This window comes from Lepisosteus oculatus, chromosome 5, assembly GCF_040954835.1.
Source record: "Lepisosteus oculatus isolate fLepOcu1 chromosome 5, fLepOcu1.hap2, whole genome shotgun sequence".
Taxonomy (NCBI): Eukaryota; Metazoa; Chordata; class Actinopteri; order Semionotiformes; family Lepisosteidae; genus Lepisosteus; species Lepisosteus oculatus.
The window spans coordinates 38213861-38237192 of NC_090700.1; the positions used below are offsets into that span (position 1 = coordinate 38213861).

The 23332-nt window shown below is 43.2% G+C and overlaps 1 protein-coding gene across 29 annotated transcripts in view; it reads right to left on the minus strand.

Annotated features, from left to right (window-relative positions):
• Positions 1 to 23332, minus strand: part of nfasca (neurofascin homolog (chicken) a) — an 83345-nt gene that overhangs the window by 50297 nt on the left and 9716 nt on the right. Inside the window, exon 1 of one of the 29 annotated variants that reach the window (XM_015342662.2) lies at positions 12550 to 12680. The exons of 26 other annotated variants lie outside the window; for them this stretch is intronic. The gene's annotated coding sequence lies outside the window, so the exon portion shown is untranslated. Of the gene's footprint in view, positions 1 to 12421; positions 12521 to 12549; positions 12681 to 23332 lie in introns of those variants that run through there. 2 more of the 29 variants (XM_015342661.2, XM_015342668.2) reach the window with 2 other exon arrangements.

Consider the following 23332-nt stretch of genomic DNA (forward strand, 5'->3'; position numbering starts at 1 on the left):
AAACCTGTAGCGATCCTGAGCTGTGTGACTCAAGGTAACTTGGTCATTACTGGAATGGAAGACCTCGGAGTAAAATCCTTAGATTCCCACTGGACTATATTTTCCAAACCAATGTCCCAGTATGGTGAACCAGGAGGCCTATAGGAGATGATATCCCTCACTTGAGATCAGGTCTTAACTAATTGGGCATTACAAGGTCCCAGGTCACAGTTCAGAAGAATAGGGGTGTTAATCCTGGTGTACTGAATGAAGTGGGTCTTCTTTGGTATCCTTTGGGAGTGAAAGAGCTGCATCAACACAGGAAATTATAAAAACGAATCTGGTTAACCCTCCATTTATTTTTCATCATGTTCTGTTATACATCCTCGAACTCTACCCTGAATCCTACGTTGCCTATACATTGCTGTGCAGTTAAACTTTCAGACCACAGCAGGCACAGATTGTGTTACTGTGGCAAAAATCAAGTTGACATAACTCTATAGATTTCCACTGGATTAGCAGACAAACAAGGCAATTTAACTGATAAGTTTAAAACTGAAGAATCATCACATTTTCTCTCTACCTATCGCCAAAGAAAGGACCCTTTCGAATTGCTGCACTGGGAACATTACGCAGGAGCAAGACTGAATCAGCACAGATCACAGGTAAAGAGGCCCTACAGGTATGCAGAGGCCTTATGTCTAAAAGCTACAAGGAGCTGACAGCACTGAAGGAGGATATCAAAGCCACTCCCTAAAACATCCCAGGACATGTGGTTCTCGGAATTGGGTGGTTTCAAGATGACGCATGGTAATGAAAAAGCACCGCATTTCTGCCCTGCTAATGCAGAGCATGTCTTAGTCCAGCATGTGGAACCTTCCTTTTTCCATTAGGACATGAATTATCTGCTGCAGGAACCCTGTTCTAGAACTGTGGAGGTAGACTCTGTGGCACCTAATCATTCCTTGTGAGGCAGTAGTATGGGCTCTCGCAAGGTCATGCTTATGAAGTGCTACTCCATATGCACACTGTATAATGTAGAGCTGGTTAATAAAAAACAGCAACTGTTGCTGCTGTTGAAACTCCATTTAACCACTCATTAAAAGCATGCAAGTGAAAAATCTTTTTGCAATGGGTATCGCTGAGATGTTACATGTGCATCTTTACAGTTCCACTCTCCACAAGCAGTTCATAAACACCATTACTGATAAAAACAACAATAAACGATTCTCAAGTCAGGAGTCCAGTGTCAAGTTAACCAGCACAGTACTTTAAAGTAATTGTGGTCATAATAAACAACATTTATTTAAAAGATTGTTTCTGAGGTATAAAGCTTGCCTCAGGAAATGTCATGCCCATTTTGAAATTCATTACTTTAATTGCATATAATTCGTGAAATTAATTACTTTAATGACAATGCCCACCAGTCTTTCCAGGGCGCTCCTCATGAATATCATGTGTTTATACTTGAAAACATGGTGTCACAGCCTGTTCCAAGACACTGACTGTATCACAGCCTAGGTTTTGAAACCTGAAGGACCCATCCATCATCTTACAAGGCTAAAAAAATAGAATATAAATAATTTAAAAAATGCAAAACATAGGAGGGGACCATTTGGCATGGAAGACAGGAGAAATGATTATTAAAAAGTCATGAAGAAATGGTTCATTTAATTCCACATACCAAAAACAAGAGGAGATTCCCTGGAGGTTTACAGAACATTTAAAGATGCAGAAAGGCTTCAGGTTTTAAGGCTGTGGGGTGGGGGTGTTAGTCCTCAGGTTCCTCCCCCTGCCTCCCTCGAGGTCAAATAAACTCTTGACCCTTGTTGAGATGGTGTTTAGATGATTCCAAGGGCAGGCCTCTAAAAGCCTCTCCCTTTGTCCATTACTGCTGCAGAGCCACACTACAGGGCCAGAGCATGGCTCTTTCGCCCGTCCACAGGCTTAATGGGCTCTTAGAGCTCACCCCTGGCTTCCAATCGCTCTTAAGTCAGTCAGAGGCTACGCCTGAACAGCGCCTGAAGCTCGTCTTGTAAGATTGAAAGGTTTTTCTCTGGGGGGTGAGAAGTGTGAAACTGAAGAATGAACAAGGCTGATATCTGGTCAGGGCTTGAGCATCGTTTTGGACAAACCACAAAAAAGTTCAAGTCTTCGTGAAGTTTGGGTCCTTTTAGACCGATCTTAAACAGAGCTGCAATGCCATCTGAAGTCCGAGCTTAGGTGGCACTGGGGTCATCATTGTTATAGGGAAAAATTAGTCTTTCATGCTTCACCATCAGCTACTGCTGTTGTCTCTTGCTTTTCTCTGGGCAAGGCAATCAAAAGGTTGTTATACGTTATGATAACAAAACAGAACAATTGAAACACAAACCTTGATGTTCAAGCAGTACCTTCACTGCACTTTCAATGTTTTCAGTTGATTTTGCCTTCAGCTTATGGCTGTATGCCTTTCTTTCCGGGAACAGAAACCATGAATTGATAACCTCAGCAAAGAGTAAACAGCCAAACGTAGACAGGCCAAAATGCCGTCTCTGAAACTCCCCCCCAAGAATTAGCATTCCAGGAAACCACTTCAGCCTTTCCTGACGCAGGAAGAAGCAGCACAGAATTTTAACACTCTACTGCCAAACAAAAGTAAACCAAATCAAGAGAAGGAAAGGACGCCAGCCTTTTACCGAGACCAGATCTCTGGCTTAAAACCCAAGGTGGGCATACACGTAACGCATCATCCCGCCATGTCTAGAAGCCCTTCCCTTCTAAAACCCTTTACTGCAAGTCTCTCCTGCTACCGGTACCCTGACGAGCTGTACGCAACGCTGAGTGGATGGGAGTTCGGAGCCATGGAGCCCCAGCGTTAGAGGAATGGCAGGTGGGGGTTCAAGGAGGTACAGTACAGCGGTTAAGAAGATTAAAGAGTGGACGGCCATGGCGCCCAGGAAAGGTGAGGGCTGCAGGCCACGTGACCCCGTACAGCTTGCGGTGTGCCAGGCCTGGGAGGAAGAATGGCTCAGTGTTGCAGAATGACCTAGTTTTAACAGCAGATGGGGGGAGGCAGAGGCAATGCCGGAGCCGTTGATAGGAAGACCACTGCAGGTTAAGGAGGCGGGGGAGAGGAACAGGCTTGTGAAGGGAGAGGGATGCTTTCCAGGCATTCATGACTGCTGTGTGCCCTGTGCAGGGAAGCCACATACGAGGTCAGAGGAAGTCTCTCGGCTGCAGGTGAATAAATCCACTCCAGATTTGACCCTTCCCGGTAGCAAGGCTGTAATTCACAGGGAAGAGGGTCATTTCAGACACACGATCGTGTCCTCTGTTAACATACCAGTTGATACCTAACCTGTTAAATGGTCTGTCTTTCACAGTAGTTGCAAAAGCTCCAGTCTTTAATGACATTACCCTTCAGTAAGCAATCATCTCTGCAAAAAGCCTTTGTATTGGGAGACTTTTGCAGCCAACTTAATATATTTGACAGAATTCTTATGTCATTTATGCATGAGGGAGGACTGAAATCATGTGCATTTCATAGAATTAACCATGAATGTTTATGCCTAAAATTTTTGAATCTCTAAATGTTAATCAATTGTGCTCGTCACTGTGACTCACAGCCGAGCCTGTGTTTGCCCTTCCTGCCAAAACATACTTGGATGTTAAACTACCTATGCAAGGTGATATTTTCAATTCTTCTGATTCACACAACCCCTAAACCATAGATCAGGATTAGACCGATTACACTGATTATGAACAATAAGTGTTAAACAAGCTTTTTCCTCCAGTGTTGCATAATGTTGACAAAGGTTTTTTTATTTCTTCCATCCCTCTGTAACAAGTAATCCAAGTTCATTGAAACAGAAATCCAAGCGCTTCTCCCTTTTTGAGAATTTAATCCATACAGCGCTTTGTCTTTCATTGAACTGTCAAGATTGGAATGTAGGGCTCCGCTTCTTTGACAGTAATTCTAGAAAAGGGTCTCATGGACAGTGTATAAGGCTCAATGAGATAATTCTCTTCCTAGCTGCTCATCCCGAGATCTGGAGCCTTTTTTAATATTGAAACCTTGGGAAGAAAAACACACGAGGCGTGCATCATGAAATACAAGAGCTTATTCTAACACAAACCCTCCACCTCTTGAAGGAAACTCATGAGATATTTGAGAATGTGTTGAGCTTCTAATGTGAACACTAGTGCAGGTTAATAAAAAGTCTGTGCTCTCCATCCTAGTTTTCTTTCAAAGCTGCAGCTCTCGGCCCATTTGAAGCTTTTCGCCAAGACGTCTGCACGGTGTCTTTTGTCTTTCCATTGTTACACCATGCACTTGGCCCAGTTCCCCGTACATCATTTGTCATTCCATTCGTGTTTAAAATACAGTTACCAGGATTTTGAAGAGCTATTATACTTAACTAAATGACTCTGCTTATACCACAGTAAATTGCTGGGAACTTCTACAAGGTAAAGTAAAACCATCAGCAGCAATAGTTTTTATCCAGCACAAACCAGTGTCTACAGGATGTCACTAATCACACTAATGCAGAGGGCTTTGGCCTACAGTACACAGCTGTCCTCTTCTTTCAAATCACTCATATGCATATGCAGGAGCATGTTCTACTGTAAAACTAAACATCCCCTAATGACCCCTCCTTTCCTCTCACTCTGAGAAAAGTTGAGTGTCACTGCTCCTTCTCCCGTTAACCTCGCTCCCTCAATCTCCTTGTCCCTCACACATTGCTGCTCTCCTTTCTCAAGGGAGTAGTGATGTTGGAGCTGGTAGTGGATAATTGTGCTACTGCCAGCAGACATCCAGATTTATACATTTCAACATGCTTTATTGGCACAGCTGATGAGTTGGGCCACAGCAACACAACCCCTTCTTAAGTCCTGACAGGCTCTGGCCTCACGTCTCGGGTCTCAACAGTGACTCAAACTCTCATCTTTACAGACCAAACCTACACCTACTGTTATCACAGCTCTCCATTTGCCTGCAGCCAATCCCAACAGGACGCCTTCGTTGTTCAATGACTCGGGCTCCACGTGACAACTGCGCCACCTGCAGGACACCGTCTGCCAATATAGTGTTAACTTTCGGCCCTTCGTGGTGCTTGGAAACCCGCAATGAGTTGATAAGCCACTTGCGTATATTTTGTTTCCTTGATAATGGATGAGGCCTTACTGAAGACACATGGATGAGCAGTACTGTCAAAGGAATCTGGAGGCTGAAGTTGTCAGTAGTTATTAGTAACAGCAACAGAAGTCAAAGTAAACTGCTCATCAGAGCAATTAAAGAACATAAATGCTTCACCCACTAATGCATGTGGCTCTTAGCTATTTCCAGGTTGTTTGTGGTATGCTGCTCAGAGGCATATTCGTCTTCCTGAAATCTGAAGATAAAAAGCAGTCTTCCCTTCCTGCTGCCTAGGACACGGATCTCCTGCACAGTGAATTCCCTACCTCACCTTAGTTGAAAGGAGATCAGAGCTCAGAAAACAAGGGGTAAGAAAGCAAGGCATGACTCAGCATATAAAGAGCAAATCCTGAGACAGATGAGGAGTGGTGATGCCTAAGAACCAGATGAGTGTGAAATGGCATGAGCTCAATTTACTTTTTTAGGTCATAACAAACATTTTGAGATGAACTTAATGAGCAGCAAATGTGCCACAACATTTACATGGACTTTAAGCTGTAGCCAAATATATACAGTGTAAATCCAAATAACCAAGCCTAACACTGTGTAGCTAGCTAGCACTTTGCAGCTCTATAACAGAATCCAACCCCCAGTGCTTCCTCTCTGAGCAGGCACTTACGCGGCTAATTAAATTGGCCCAATTAGTTCAATGAATTGTGTTCCCTTCCCCCATATAGCTCTTAAAAATAAGAGGGGGTGAAAAGATAGGGGCCGGGGGACGTTAAAAATGCTCTCATTCCATCGTTTCAAAGCAGTGATAAGTTGAACACTATTACACAGGTAACAGAACTGGAATACATCAGTTCAATTCAAGGCGGATGCTAGACCATCATAAAAATGAACAAAAGAATTACAAAAGCAGACACTTCGCCCACATATTCCATAAAGACCTACACAGACTTGCAAAAAAAAACACACACACACAGTGCTTGAACCACCCCCTGCCTCCCTCTCTCTGGGTGCACTCATTTCCAAATTCAAGCCTCACTTGAAGGCCTATTCACCCCTAAGTATCACCTCATCCAATGGCAAAAAGCATCTGCTTGCTGGTTGCCTTAGCAACATCATCACAAAGGGGAGGAGTAATGAAATCCTGGAGGGCAGAGGGGGAGGGGCAAGAGGGGGGGTATCCCCCCATAATTCACACAAGCAGAGGAAGCAAAACAGCAAGCAATGGGCTTTTAAGCATCTACCCAAGATGATATTCTGCTCACCAGATAAGGCATTATTTACATTCATCCGTGTGTGAGGCATGTCCCCAGGGAGGGATAAATAAAGGCAAGATCTAAACACTTCCCCATGGGAAATGGCAATGTAAGGATATGAGCTATTTTCAAAGACAGGGCTACCTCTATCCAGCGTGGGGATAGGGTTGGGTCAAATATCTCCATGTTTTTACAAGCAACACACTGTATGGAAACATTCAGATCAGTTGAAAACACACGAGTATCCATGATAAAGCAGCTCTAGAAGTTAATTCCCGAAAAGGAGATTTACTTTGAATACAATATTTACACATGAAAATTGATACTGTTCCATAAAACAGAAAGACTGGTGGCTGAAATTCTACAAGAATTTTTTTAAAAAGGTCTCCTCTGCAATTAACGGAGATCTGTGGCGACACTGGATCTGTGCAAAACGGGGAGAGATGCAATCCCTTGCTCTGCAGCTACTGTAGCAAAAGAGGAAGGAATATCCAAGACTGTCACAGCAACAGGAAGAAGTTCTTTCCTCAGATGTGCTCTCATTTTCCTCACACTTATTTCCATTTCATAGCACCTTCAACTGGTCGCAAACAACGCACCATCTCCTTAACATACCCAGAGCACTGACCACAAAGCAGTGTATTTTTTTCTGGGATTTGACACCAATGGTATCATTCAAGTTTTTCCACTTGCGCTTGGAACCATTAAGCCTAATCCTGCATTCCAGACGGCTTGGTGAATCTTCCTGCGGTATTAAAATGAGCACCTCGCTCAGACTTTCACTGGGAATATTGTGGTCTATTTCGGCTGCCACACTGCAACAGGGATGGTGCTGCACTAGTGACGGTACCACACACTCAGGCACACCAAGGAAACTGAAAGGCTTTGGCTCGGAGCAGAAAAGACCATGTGATGACTTGATTCAGGTATTCACAGGGGACTCCTTCAAGAACGACACCAGGATCTACAGTAGGTACACGTCCTTGCATGTTTACACAGAGGACTGTGGGAGTTTGAAGCTTACTCCACAGGATCCTTGGAAAAGGGACAGACAGAATATTAAGTTACTAGCAATTAAATGAGCAATGTTGGCTCCACACGGCCCCCTCTCATTTGTAACCTCTTTAATGCTCACAAAATACGAGTGGAATTGTCCAGTTTTCTCCACAACACCTGGGTTGTTGTTGAGGAGAGAATGCATCCGAGGCCATTACCAAACACGCACTCTAGCTTTCATGCCTGCCCTGCGCCGTGGCGATATAGCTGTGTCTAAATGTCAAGGCTGGTTATTTTGAAAAAGTAGGACTCTTTGTAAAATATCAATTGGACACCCTGTATTTGAAGATACAGTATCAGCCAACCATCACATAAATATACATACAGTATATACTGTAGAAGAGGAGAGTTCTTATCACTAATTTTTACCATGTTCTACATAAATATATAGACTATCTTTGGCACATTTCAGTTCAAATGGTGAAGCATGGAACACTGATTTCATTAAAAAAACTGTCAAGTTTATATTTCAGCATTTCACTCTGCTGTTTTACAAAGCACCTCTGGCACCATGCACAGAGAGAAATCAAAGAAACAAAAAAAGATCTTTTCTCAAGATTCGATGCAGTACTGTGGCCTGGCCTAGAGATCACTCATAGTCCTTATTTGCCTGCACCAGTCCATCTGCCTGGTTACCGTGGTGATTAAAGAAATTCCATGGCTCCTGGCAGATCTCAGCATGCTGCCTCCTGGGATACAAGCAGGCTAGCGCGGTGATTGGTGCAGCCAGTCAGAGGTGAGAATACGTTCCCCCTGGGGGTCTAATACAAGAAGGATAACAAAGAAGAAGGAGCGAGGAGGGGCGTAGGGGGTTTAGGGTGTGCAGTTTTGTGACAAATGGATTTTGTAAGGGTTTAATTAAGGTATCTATGGTCGCAATAACAAGAACGAGAAACACCCTCTGGGCTCATTAAGGCCTTTACTTAGTAAACAGGCTGCAAAGCCACAGCCCTCGGTCCTCGGTCCTGTGATGAGTCTCAGAATGGAAACATTTCCCACAGACAGGTGGGGCTGGACAGACCAAAAGCAAGTCAGAGACCAGGCCATGAGAGGGGTGCGAAGAAACTCTGAAAAGTAATTGATTGTTATTAAGCACCATCAAAGCTCACACCCACTGCAGAAAGCCTGACAAATAACAACGGTGGAAACACTAATAGTTGTGTGGACAAAAAGTAATCTTTTAGAAGCCAAAAAAAATTAAAAAATGCTCTAGAGCCAAAATATTTGGTAGATTAGAGGTTTTTAGGCAAGAGCCAGGTTCTGCGGTAGTGTTGAAACTTGAGCCTTCACTAGCTACCTTGTCTGGTGGCTGACGCACCAGAGCCACGTCTCTGTGTGTGTACCTTACATGATCCATGGCCAGTGTGCTGTACTGGCCCTGTGAAAAGTTCAGGGGTTGGAGCAAAGGAGTATTTCACTGTATCTCAGCTACACCCAGCATGCAAGTCACATAAGCAGCGTGTTATTCTTATAGGGAGCACTCTGGTCCACCATAAAACCCCCCTCTGAGAGGATAGTGTAACTTTGTTAATCATTAGGGCACATCATTTACAGACTCAGTGCATAAAATAAGTCTATGATGCCTTCAGCACCTTTAATATAACATGAAAGTTATAGGAACTCATTAAACTGCATGATAAGAGTGAGTAACCACTATATGACAAACAGGTGAACTCAAAATAATCAGAACCACTCCCTCAGTTGGCAGTCTCTTCACATTAGATATGAAAGGCTTTTAGGCCATGGGGCTTTCTGACAAAGAATAGGCACTCTAACTAGGGCTGCCATGTTTCATTGTGTGCTAGGCACAGCAAGCTGAGCCTCTTCATACTGTAACAAGGAAAAAGTCATGATCACCCGTTCTACCTGCACTGTGAAGATGCAGCTTGCATGTAGGGATGCATTGTATCTGACATCACTGGCACTGAAAACCTGGAGGACAAACATGCCTTTTACAACTTCTATACCTGGAACAGAGCAGAATCTTCATTCAGCCATAGCAGAGAAGCACGCTTCTACTTCTAGTCTAATCCTTGCCAGTGATCTCAGCTAAGGCCGCTGTACACTGACGCATCCCGCTAAATATTGATAAGACATCTGGTGCGATTTTATGCCATTCACAGGATAAGCTAGTTCAATGGGGGATGTTTGATCTGTGGAAATCAGCCCCACGGAGTATCCACACGGACTGTGACAGGCAAAGCGACTGCATTTTGATCATGCAATCTGGACTGGTCAGTAAACATGGGCAACAGTTTCCTCTGCGAGTGCCAGCCAGAGAAGTCCTGTCGAGGCATGCTCTTGCAGCGAGACCGAAAGACGCGCTCCAAGCATTTCCGCCGAGACGTGATCAAAGGCTTCTCTGCATAGCCTTGGGACATTGTGCATGAGAGCCAGAATATATCTATGCTGGCTTTTTACACAGCCCTGGTGGTTCCAATTGCCTTCATCATACAGCTGCACTGGGGCAGGCAGTGCTGGTCTGTCCAAAACTTCACAAGGCAAGTTACTTAGAAATTGCAATACCTTATAGGCAGTTTAAAAAAAGAACCACTACCTCTTTAGACACAGGTATTCTAGGATGTTTCCAAAAACTTACAAAAATACAATAGATCAAAGGAGCCTCTGCTGGGTGAGCTGCACAGCTTTGTTTCAAAAGACACACCTGCAAACAAGGCGTGGAAAGTTAATAGGACTCTCAGCTATTGTGCTCTGTGCCTCCTGACCATCTATGTTTTTTTAGATCGCAGCTTATCCCCAAGATACACGCAAGTGACATCACCAAAGGTCAATACAAGCAGCCAGACCCAGAGAGACGCTGCACAAAGAGCTGTCTATTGCTGGCCTTGACAAATTCCATGAACCCTTGTGTTTAGTGAATCTCGGCTTCCAAAGAGATTTGTGAAATGCTTTTCTGATTTTCAGTAAATCCATCCATTTTCTAACCGCTTCATTCATTACAGGGTCCATCACAGTAGGGCACACACAGACACCAGAACAACCGAAACAGACGCACACACTCATACCAGGGCCAGTTTTCCCAGAAGCCAACTAACCTGCCAGTGTTTCTTTGTACTGTGGGAGAAACCAGAGCACCTGGGGAAAACCCAATCAAACAGAGAAAGAATATACCCATTCCAGGCAGACAGATCCCACATCCAGAGCTGACCTGGGCTTCATCACTGCGCCACCCTGGTGCCCAACCCTGGTAAAGCCCTTTATTATTCTGATCATTACCAAATACCGTACACACACAGGATCCTTATTCTTTTCTGTCCGATAGCATAGACGTACAACAGAATTGCTTTCTTCAAAACTACATAAAAATAGATTTTAACAACATATAATCTTAAGCAATGAAAGCAATCATTGTGTATTCTATTATCTCATTAAAATGTACACAGTGATGGGTTGCAGCTGGAATTCGAGACATGAAAAAAATGGTTTCTTTTTCAACAAAACCTAATCAGTCATGAGAATAAGGTTTAATCTCCCCAGAGGGGAGAAGACTTTAATCCTAATATTTTTGGAGATGAGGCGGTCTCCCCTTAGCTATCGCATCCTTCCTTCTGGAAGAAAATGGGCTATTAACCTTTTTATCTCCAGCCCCAAACCTGAAAACCAATGGTTCTCACACAACGTTACATTTAGCGGCTAATCCACCTCGCTGAGCTCTCAGTACACTACAGCAGTGTACTGTCTTTCTTGGGCTCCTTGAGAGACAGTAACTCTCCTTCTCAATAATATTATTTAGTTCGTTTATTTTTACTGCATTAAACTGGCCTTTTTTGTATGCCTTTGCCGTCTTAAGTATTGGACTAGGGGGATTTCACAGAAGTTGTTCAATTGTAATCTACCATTAAAAATGTTGTTTTTCATGTATCTGGTGAATTTGTTGACTTCATTCGTTGAAGTCTGTTTTAGCCAGATTAAATTGCCATAAATCTTGCGGTCAGTAATTTTTAATTTACCGTTTAATTGTCAACCATGCTCAGATTTTCAAATTCTATTAAATATATTTACTGTAGCGTTTCCAACCAGACACTGACCTCTTATCCACAGGACAACACAATATAATATTTTCAATTAATAAAGGGTCACAATATAGTAGATGCATTTGGTAAATTAATACATCATAGAACTGACAGCCTGAGACAGTTACGGTTTGGTCACACAAAGAAATCATGCATGTCAGACAGAGTCCTCAGTGAGGAAGAGGAAATTGCACCTGACAAAGAGGGGAGATAAGTGGTTATTGCAGATTGGGACATCAAGGAAAATTCCTTTTGAAACCCAGCTATACTGCTTGATCAATACACTGATAAAAATAAACAATATCAGCAATACCTTTCTAATTAACAATTCAGTATCTGTTGTTTTTCCTCATCAACAACCACAAACAGGTCATGCTTCACTCTTAGCTGAAACACAAGCTCTTAACATCACCTTGTCAATCTGTGAATTAATATTGAATCATTCTTTTCAGACGGGGATGCTCTGATACTATTTAGAAGTTATTGTTGTCACTTACCCTGTTCTTTAATATATTTCATATGGCAACTATTTGTTAATTTCACCTTGAAATACAGAACATCCTCTATCCTTCATTCGTGGACACCCATACATTAAAAAGCAAATTTTAGAACACTAAGATTGTTACTTACAATAACAAGAATTGTTTTTATTAGTACCCAGCTCAACTAACAAAATTCATTTTGTTAGGACTGCAGAACTTATTGGTCATATCTAATTGCAAAATCCTGTGCCGATATTTTTTTTCCCCCAAATAAAAGCATCACCTTCGAATAATATACAAATGATAAACTCTACTCAGAAGTACAGTGCCGATCAGCGATACTCTGATGTTGCCGTAAACACTGTGGCACATGCTAGCACACAAAATGACCTCTGATAAAACCGTTCTGCCCCAGGCGCTGCACCTGTCCAACAACAAAAGCCTTTCCTTGTGGCTAGAACACGAATAACGTAAAAGCGGAATTACCTCTCATTCACACGCCTAAAGTGTAATGTGACTGCCCCCGAGGCTGAAGCATCCTGTCCAATTAACTGGTCAAAATAAGCACTTCCTTCTCTTCATATATATATATATTCTAAAAATAAAATCCAGACCTCTGAATCAAAGGTGTGAGGGAAGAAGATTCTTCTCTTATCCAGAGATGTTAAGACTGAAGACCTTTTTTTTCTGTGCATCTACAGCTGGGCTGCTATCTCTTTCCCTCCAGTCCCTCTCTCGCTCTGTTTTTTTATTACACTCATACAGTACATAAACAGTGATTCTCTGTCTGGTCCTGCTTCTCTCCACTCTCCACCCCCCTCATGAATTATGAATAACCTCCAGCCCTCTCCCCATGCACACATAAAGCACTGCTGCCCACACATTTATCTGTGCCTGTGTTGAGGAGGATGCTAAAGCCTTCAAAAGGTAGATGCCTGTCAGATGGATTTTCACATTTCACACCGCAGGCACCCCTTGGCTCCCTGGTTGACCTCTTAACCTCCTTACTGCATCTGGTTTCTGTACGCTCTCACAAGAGCAGCAACAAATAAATCAATAATGCATTACAATATGCTAATTCTACTCGCATATGCAATCAGGAATCCCAGAACAGAGACCGATTACAGGATGAAATATGTTATCCACTGGAGAAATAATAACAAAAGCATATGGAAGTACAGAATGACCATGAAATGAGGAGGAATCGGCTTTTAATTCCGATGTACGGAATATATGCCCCAGAAAAAGTTCTAAAACATCTCACATGTGCAGTGAGGGCTGAAATGAAGAAACCAGAGCAATTTGACTTGAAGTGCTCCGAAAGTAACAGGCTCAGCGGTCAACATTAACTTGTTCAAATAAACCTGGGAACCAAAAACCTGACCCTCCAAAAACTTGGTATTATCTTTAATCAAAAGGAGTGATTACTCTGGAAGGGAGAAACAGGGCTCTAGTCTGCTGCGTTTTGAGGCTGTAAATACAAAATCCAATTTAAAAAAACAAATTAGTCTTCTGTATTCCTGGCTGTGGCTCTCTCTGCCCACACGCTCCCTCCCCGCCCTGGCTGCTCCCCCTCGGCTCACCTCCCCAGGGGTCTCCCACCCCCTCTGCATCCAGTCCCGGCTGCTCTCCTCCTCCAGACATCCAGGACTGAGCCAAACACACTGCCCCCGCACTAAAACCAGAATGCCACTTTCTCAAACAGCACAAATCGCTTCTGCCGAAGGCATCTGTGACACCAATCTCCTGATGGGATTGATCCGTTGATCCGGGTGACTGAAGAGGCAATGCACAGACACGACAGATTCTCCCCAACACATGCTGTGGACACCAACCACAGGAACTTCTTTTTTCACTACCAAGCTGATTTCCCAGGGGATGGCACAAGACTGGCAGGGAGCTACTTGGGAGGGGGGGGGGGGGGGGGGGGGGCACTATATATTATGCTTATATAGTGCCTTTCTGAACTCTCCAGTCAAAGTGCTGTAGAGGCAATGGGGACTCCCCTCCACCACCAACGGAGGATACAACGGCAACATTAGCGTGCCAGTACACTCGCCGCACATCAGCTATCAGTGGGGAGGAGACCAGAGTGATGAAGCCAGTTCAAAGATGGGGATTATTAGGAGGCCAGTGGGAAATGTGGCCAGGACCCTGGAGTAACACCCCTCATCTTTTCGAGAAGCACTCTGGGATTTTTGAGAAAGGACCTCGGTTTTACGTCTCATCTAAAGGAAGGCGCCCGGTAAATTCTGGTAATTTTTACAGTACAGTGTCCCCTGTACCAGGGCATGGGGACCCACACAGTCACCCAGGGCAACCAGCAACAGAGTTGCAGGGACATTGCTTTTTATGAGCTCTGTACCTACAACATGCTGTGTGGAGCCTGCAGCCCACATGCTGAGCGAGGAGCACGTCTGTAGGACCTGGCTGCCCCACTGCAGTACCAGAAGGGCAACCATTAGCCAAATCAGATGGGTTCACCATAGGGAAAAAAAAAGTGGAGATTCTTTTTACAAGAAAAGCTCTATAAATCTGTATAAAGATTTCCATCCTGTTCAGTTTTGTAATTTATCTGAACAATGACTGATTAAACCATTTTTGCAGTTCTTCAATCCAGATGGAGTGACCAGCAGACTGGTCTTACAGAAGCAGGAAGGCATGGGTGATGAAGGGAGTTGTAATAATGGTGGCATTATTTTGAGGTGTTAAAACGTGGAAAGGGGATGTACGCAGACTTACAGATTGGTCCACCAAATTATTTGCCATGGAAACAAAATTGCATTACCATGGTGATCACATTTTCCTGTGTAGCAAAGGTACGAGTCCCGAGTGCTGACATTGGCAGCAGTGCACAAGAAAAACAATGCTTCCCGCTGCCGGGCTCACTTTACTACCGCAAACCTGCAGGCTCACTGCGGGTTTCAGGACATGGGCTTTCATGCAAATGTTAAGTAAATAAAAGTGAGGGCTTTGTTCACTTCAAACTGATTCATAAATTCTTCTGTCCCGGAGAACAATGAGCTTAACCGCGCAGTCTAACCCATAGCGGTTCGCCACTCTTCTCCGGTTTTACTCACGTCAATGTCCCAATAACAGGCCGCCCGCCCCTGGTTGGCCGAGATGTTTCGGATTCTTGCTGTTCCTCATCGTCCTTTACGTGGGTTTTTTTTCACTGGCAGAAACCCAGCAATACAACTGGGCATGAATGAAAAGTTTGTTTTCTTTTACATAAGTTTGCACAGGGGAACAGCAAAACCCCGCTCCCTCCCTCCCACCTCTCACATGCCACAGTCTCCAAGCACTAATCCTTCCTGAAGAAAGGAACGTTCATGGATGCAGTTAACCAGATACAACCAAACGAGAACAAATTCCCCAGTTACAAATGATCAGCTGCAGGCTCATACTGCAGTAAACTGAGTGTACTGTACTTTCTTTGAAAGTACAATAGCAGCACAGCATCCCATCCGGGATCTGAGGCCAGACCCCTTCCAGAGTCCACAACACTACTCCCTGCTTCTGTTCGCATCTTAAGTGCAACTTGCCTTCATTTTCAAAACCAGCATGCCGTTAGTTTAAAACACAATATTTGTAACACTTCAGAAACTAAATGCTCTGTTAGCCTACAGTAAATATATTCTTACAAACGGTATAACTAATGCTTGATCCATTTTTGTAAAACTCAATATTGCAGTTTCTCATAACATAGCAGTTGCACATCTTATAGGCAACAGGCAATGTTCCACACAGATCACAAGCAGAAGTATAATCCCTGAAATTAAAACACACCTGCTAGTATATAGCATAAAAAGGGCTAAGAAATACTTCTATAAAGGATTCAGGGAGAATGATGTCGTGCAGCTCAAACCAGTCACAACACATTACATTTGGAACCTGTAAGCCTTGGTGATTCAGAGATATTTTTCTCTCAAGCAGTTCAGTATCAGATACTACAGTAACTCCTGTAATAAAAACCACTAGGATCACACGAGAATCTGAAACCCTTCATACAAAAGAAACATTAAATTCATAGTATTTCAAAAATACAAATACCATTCTTTTCTTACAGATTATGTAAGGCTCAGACATTCCAAAACTACCTCTAGACATTGCTCAGCACAGTTCACTTTACAGTACGATACAGGTAAACGGTTATGAAGTTGCGACAAGGGACTTAAATGCGGAACGCAAGATCACATCCATGGAGTGCAATACTGCAATATCAGAAACAGTCATTTCCAGGGGTGAAGGGGTTAAGATGGCTGTTTCTCTGGGGGTCCTTTATGGGAATACGAGTGAAAACAGACACTTTGACGCACACAGAAAGGCAGTCTGCGTGGGAGACAATAGCAGTCCCAGCCCTTGATACAGACTGCTTGCGAGAAGTGGGTGCCCAGGAATTCCGAGCAGATCTGTGTCTGTGGGGAGGGGGAGTATCGACACATTTTGCACTAGAAAGGACGGACAGCCCACTGACACTCAGAAAGTTCCGTGCCCTCATCAACACACAGAGGGACATGGTGGCATAAGGAAGTGTTACTACTTTAAGTGTCAGGCGACCCAGCTAAAACGGATCAATACAGGAGGCCTGGTAACCTGGGTCAATGTGCCATCTTCACCTGCTGCCACCACCACCACCTCCCCATTTAAAAACACAGAACGAAACTGAATACTCAAGGACACAAAGCCTGTTTCGTAAGCACCATTGTAGGAATTAAACCCATCAGGTTCCAGAAAGCCCAAAGGTTTTCTTCTGAGGGCGTTCATCCACAGCTCACTGTCCAGCTCCGAGAGCCTGGACTGCCCACCCACTGGTTTGTCCTCTGTCTGGTTCCTTTCCAGCACCTGTTATTAAACCCAGTTACCCCCTTTGTTCTTTGTTCTTTTAAAATTTTTACAGTTCTACACACATGCATGTGTGAGTGGGCATCAAGTCCCATCATTAAGTTTGTCTAAGTGGGCAGTTTACACATTTGGGTAGTATTATTAATAAGATGATCTGCATGCCTTTTACATTCCTTTTCACATGCATCTATAGTACATGGTCAGAAACCTCCTCAAACAAATGATGTTTAAAAATCATCTTCCAGTCAGTTCTCACTGCACTGCAGTTCAGCCTACTCTAAACTTGTTGGTTAAGCTGTATGTACTGTATATCTGTGGGTGTCTGGGATGTGTTTTGCAATCACACCGATTTTCTTTCTTCCGTTTGGTTCTTTGACATGTACAGTAATAACTCAATAACTATGAGAAAAACAAGTTTACTTTTTGATGGAGGGATCCAGATCTTCATCTTGCCAGACTAGGCCTGGTGCTTTAAATTACTCTTTGACATGTTAGAGTACTGAGCAAAATCAACTCGGCTATCCCTTATTTTAAAATACTCAAGCAGGGAGCATGTCTCAGTCCTCAGCCATGCGCAGAACAGCCAGTGCCAATCTCCAGACTACACTGCGCCGCTGGACCCATGAATGAAGGACACCAGCTCCTGACAAGAGCTCTCTATCTGTGCAGAGGGCCAAGTGCACGTGTGGCCTGGCGCCGTCAGGGCACAGCTGGGGGTTCCCGATCACTGCGTGTGGGGTGGGGGCAGCAAAGCTCTCGATACAGACGGTCTTTTCATTGCCTGGCACAGAGGGAACACTCCGGTACCCACTCTGGCAGGCCAGGGCCCTAGCACGCAGGCTCCGCTAACTTGAGCGCAACGAAGCGACTCGCGACAATGGCCCATTCTTGTACCAGCAGTCCATCAGGTGCACTGATAACAGTGGCTGTTTAAAAATTTAAAGTAGGACTCTCCCCACAGCAGCTGGAGAACAAAGGGAGTAAAGTGTCTCTGTTCTGGGCTGGTAGGGAAAGCAGAAGGAAATGTGCGCTCTGTCCAGTGAGCACAGTCACGCAAGATGGACTTCATCACTATTTATTAAAGAAAGAAAAGTGTCCTGCGTCAATCACTAATGTTTCAACTAAATGACTGCCGTAATCTCTTGAAAAGTATACATACTGGCATTTAAAGTGCAGAATGAACCCAAGCTGGAATGTAATCCTGGGGAAACGTAAAATGTTAAAATATTACTTGGGTAATCTGAATCTGGTACGCACATATCCAGGACACATGCAATGTGCCCATACCTATTCCTGTTGAATAGGACTGTACAAGCTGGCATTTGTCTTCAGCCTTCCATAGTTCTTTGTCAGGAAAGTGCTGGTTGTACATATTCACCTGCCACAGGGATTATACCATCACATCAGGACAGTAATGACTGAGCAGCAAGGACCCGTTCAGAAATCTAGCTGGTCCCCTCTTTATGTATTCCAGTCTCTCTCTATTGACTCAGCTGACCTGTCCCACCCTACTGCCTTGTGGCTTGGCCACACAGCCAAAATTGTAGCAAAATGTACCAGAACTTTCTAATCCAGACGGTAAATGGAGTAATTTATCAAAGAACCTCTATAGCAGAGCTACCATTCTGTTACCAGACCTTAGAAGATAAGCAAGGCCAGAGAGTACAGGCACAAGAGACCTCTGAGGAAAACTAGATTGCTGCTGTAAATGGTATTGGTAGACCAGTAAGTGGCACTCTTCACCTGGACCTGAGTTCTCAAACTAAAGCCTCAATGAGCTAAAACCTTACATTAGGATATAACAAATAAAATGAGATTTTAAACTGAAGATCCCATGACTGTTCATAAGAATAGAGGGGTCCTGGCTAAAACTCTGGGATTGCACAACTTTGCAAAACTAAAAAATCTTAATTAATGAATTAATCTTAATTTCAATTTACCTCATTTTTCCTTCTGTTTCCTTATTTTTGTATGAATTAGCCAAATTAAAAGCTCCCTTAAGTAGTAACCCAAGCTAATAAACAGTAGCCTGTCTTAAATGTTATTTTTGTCAGCAATCTCTCTCTGCCTGTTGTGCTCGGTCTCTCCATGTGTTTTCCCAGCAATGCAAGGGTTAACAGTAAAAGGAGAACAGACACGCTGTGGGAGGCAAGACAGAGGACAGATACTGGGTCTCTGGGCACAGTTTCTGATCAGGCTGTTAGTCTTCCTAATTACCGTTTAAGCTCCTCAAAAAGTGGTCGAAGAGTGTCCCTTGTTGTACAAGCATTCAGTACCAGATGGCAAATCAATTATGAGTAAATTTTGCAAGTTTTCCTTCTCATGAAGCGATGAGCAACAAACTGAAAAATATTAAAACTGAAAACATTTCGCAAGTATTGTGCTGCCTGTGGATCACAATCTACAACCACATGCAAATATTGGCTGATCTCTTTGTCTATGTTTGTACAGTACATATTACTGAGATATGCACAACATGCTTACAAGCATCTCAAAATGGCAATATGTGGATTAAAACCACTTCCTAAATAATTTATCAAACAGTGATCTCACCACTATGTATTGCTCTGAAATCACAGAGCATTTCAACAAACAGCACAGTACTTACAGTGTACAGCTTCTAATTTAATACAACCCCATCTGGATCAGAAAACAGCACTGTTCTTCAGAATTACACACTTGTTTGCCTGTATTGTTTAATGTCAGGCTGAGGCCAGTGGACAGTAATGCCACCATGAACTGAGAATAGCTTTTGTCATAAACAGACTCAATAACTGTTACATAACTATTGCTGGCTATGATGATGCTAACTGACAACATACTGTAACTCTAACTCCTTGGTTTTGCACCCACTGCTATTTCTTATCCTAATAAAGCAACATCTGAAAAAAATGAAATAAAAGAATTTCTGTCCAGCAGCTGCAAAAACATTGCATAAATATTTTTCAGCACACTGGCATGTGAAGTCACACTGAACACGTGCAAAGCTGCCCTAGAAAACAAATCAGACATGTTGACTGGTGTATCAGCCTTTTAACCACTAAAACACCTTACCAAGTGTTAAGGCCTGCATCTGACAGCTCATACAGCAAGAGCCTCTACAATTCTCACCTACTGTACAAAACTTATCATCCCTTCCTTTAAAGGAAAGGAATGCGTCCCTTTTTTATCTTGCAATTTATCCTGCATTTTCCTATGCAATCACATTGTTCGACTTGGCCATGTATTGATCCAAGGCAGTATAGTGGCTTTTCCTAACATTTCTATTTATTAGTATTGAGGCCATGCATAGAAAATAAAGATCAACTAACTGCTTGACTGATCAGCTGACTATTATAATGTCTCAGGCAACAGGATGTCACGTAGTAGCACTGCACACCCCGCACAATGTGGCTTGGCTGGGCTGGAGATGCTGACGGCATCGGTCCCCTCCCATGTCTTTGTATCTTGATCTCCTGTGGCAATTGCAGGCAGCTGGACATCAGCATTGCGGAGAGGTGCTGCTCCAGTAATTACTGGCTTAAGGAGCCATCTGCAACCTGAGTGTCCCAACATCTGCTTCAAATCAATGATGGAAAGTGAGAGAAGTCGCTTCTCAAAACACACAAACATGGCAGGCAAAGGCCCAAGAGATAAAGCTGCACGCTGCTTAAGCTCAATATATTTTGTGGATTCAAGAAAACTTTTAGATGAAAATAACTTACTTTTAAATATTTCTTTAACCTTTGATCCAGTGTTTCTAATTTTTTATTTTCCAGAATGCCTGATCAGTTTCTCAGTTTTCAGTTTCAGGGTTGCCAAGTGGTAAACCTGCACATATTTTCAAATAAGTAAAAAAAACTCAATGTTAAAGTGCTTAACTTTAAACCACAGGACACCTCTGAAATCATGATGGATAAGAGATCACCACAGATATATTAGCAACATTAACACTCGGGGACGTCTTAATCCAGCTCCTTTTCACAATGAGAATCTTGGTACCAGAATTAGGCACAGCTGAGAACTCAGCAGATCATGCTCCCAGTCAATCCTGTTAATAATTTGAGACAAGTATGAAGGTGTTTGAAACCAAAAACCTAAATCTTACAGGTGTTACACGGTCATTTCTGTTCATTTAATCACACAAGCTCACGAATACTTTCTATAGTGTTATAACAATTGTGTGGATTTTGCAAGCATGTAATGCAAAATTCCTTTATTTCTATTCTGAATTATATTTTTTGCAAAACACAGAGATCACAATTGAGGACTCATTTAGAAATTAAAGGCAGCAGTGCATTGCAGGCATACAGTAGTACAGCATTGATTAAAATAGAACAAAACAGACATGCACTGCACTGTCAGGATGTAGAACACAGCTTCTTGCAAATAAAACACATGAAGGCAATTTCCAATGATTCCTCATTAAGATTGTGCATTAAGAAGCACAGAAAACGACACTTTCAAAAGAAAAACAAGGTCACACGGGACATTCCATAATGCATCACAATGGTAAATTCTGTGCAGAAAAACACGTAGATACAGCAGGACTACTGATCCATCATAATGTCTTTATTTAGCTCAGGGGTGCGCGTTAGGTTATGGCTGCTAATTGTCTGTAGTCCACTGCAGAGCTTCCAATTAACAAAGCAGCCAATTTGTGCTGTAATTAGATACAACGTTTGGACAAGACTTCCCTTCCCTGAAAGATTAAGGCCACAGCGTTGCCGTTTGCATGGAGGTGTAGAGGAGACCGAAAGGCACGAGCAGCAGAGACAATGGAAAAATCGCCCAGAGGGAAAACCAGTCTGCATACTTGTTTTATTTCATCACAAGTAACTTCCCATGCACATAAAGACAAATCTGTACTCTCTCCCTCCATAAATGGCTATTTTTAATTATTATAGGTATCAGGGAGTCCTTTAGGATATTTTGGGGGAAGAGAGTATTCAGATAAAATAATTCTGTAATAAACAGCCCGAATATGATCAACTGAATCCACTATGCGATTCACTACTCTTTTGCTTTTTCAATTGTACATTATCTACCAGTTTCGTCCGTTTCCTGGATAACAGCCCTTCCATTAAGAGCAGCTACAATGAAAACCCCTTCTACAGTTTTACACAGTGATGTTAGATGACAGCAATGCAAAAGTGAAGCTAAATGGGTTTCAGGACCCAGGAATGTCAGCCTGACATTTGCATTTCTCTGTGCAGTTTATTAATCCATAAAGATGAAGAGTGATATGGAATATTTTTATTGACTGCTTTGCATGTTAACCCACCATGCAGAAATTAAAACTGTAATTTGGCCTATGTCCTTGAAGCACATGCCTGTATTTCCGATAGCATCATAAAATCATGGCCTTTGCATTTATGGCACAGGGGAAAACTTTACGGTCCTTTCCAATCGCTGAATACAGCCCTGTCCTTTTACCCAGACAAGACTTGCAGCCTGCACACTGTCATTTAAAAAGCCAATTACCGGCAGTTGCCAATGGTCAGCATGGCACTGGGTAAATACAAATTAGTTTCACATAAGTGGATCCCCCACCAATCTCGCTCGCTGGCCTATCCTGGGCTCCGGGAAACAAAACATTACTGTTCACGCCAGTGCTGTTTAATCGCATTACCCAGTGGCCTGGACTCAGCAAATGAAACAATTAAACTCATAAATCTAGACAGTACTTGAGCATTTCACTGACAGATGTTGAGTGAGGTCTAGGGAGTTCACTAAAGTTCAGAAGCCCTTTATGAAGTATAAGGTATTATGCACCACCTACTAATTACTAGTCACTAAATGTCAAAATCTCCATTAAGTGCTTAATTATGAGGCCAATACAAGAAACAATATTGAAGAGGTACTGAGGTATAAATGAAATCTTGAAGTCTGTATTGAGAAATAAGGTGTTCCAGTGGATCCCAAGACAACGAAGTATTTCAACCAACTCACCTTTGAAAGGGATCTTAGAACCACCTTCTTAAAGAAACACACAACATTCTTCACCATGGGACAGACTTAAAATAAAGGATCTGCCTTTAAAGAAAGCCAACAGGTCCGCCTTCAGGAGTGGAGCTCGGATCAGGGCACTCCAATCCTGGCCGTGGAGGACTTGGAGATTTTCCTGGACCCTTTAAAGCAGCAGCACCTAAAAGGCTCGGAGCAGCAAGTAAATTCGTCCCATTAAGACGAAAGCTAGTTGATTTGGGTTAACAGCAGAGCCGGACTGAAACCCTGCAGGCCTTCCTGGTCACCAGGACTGGATTGGGATTACCCGGCGGCAAAGTTTCTATCTTGTAACTGGTGCCCGAGGTCAATAACAGAGGAGACGGTGCATAAAAGTGATGGAGAGCTTGCTATACACCCAACAAGCCAGCAGGGGGAGCTAGGCACAACACCCAGCTGGGATAAGACCGGGAGGAAAAAAACAAAGAGTCTTAACCGAATTGAGCTAAACACTTGTCTGTTTCATTTATGCCTGACAGTGAACAGACTGCACCCTTTCTCCCCTGCCCTCTATTGACATAACCCCCGCCCCCCAGCGCTGGCTGGCCTCCCCTCTCCCCATTCACC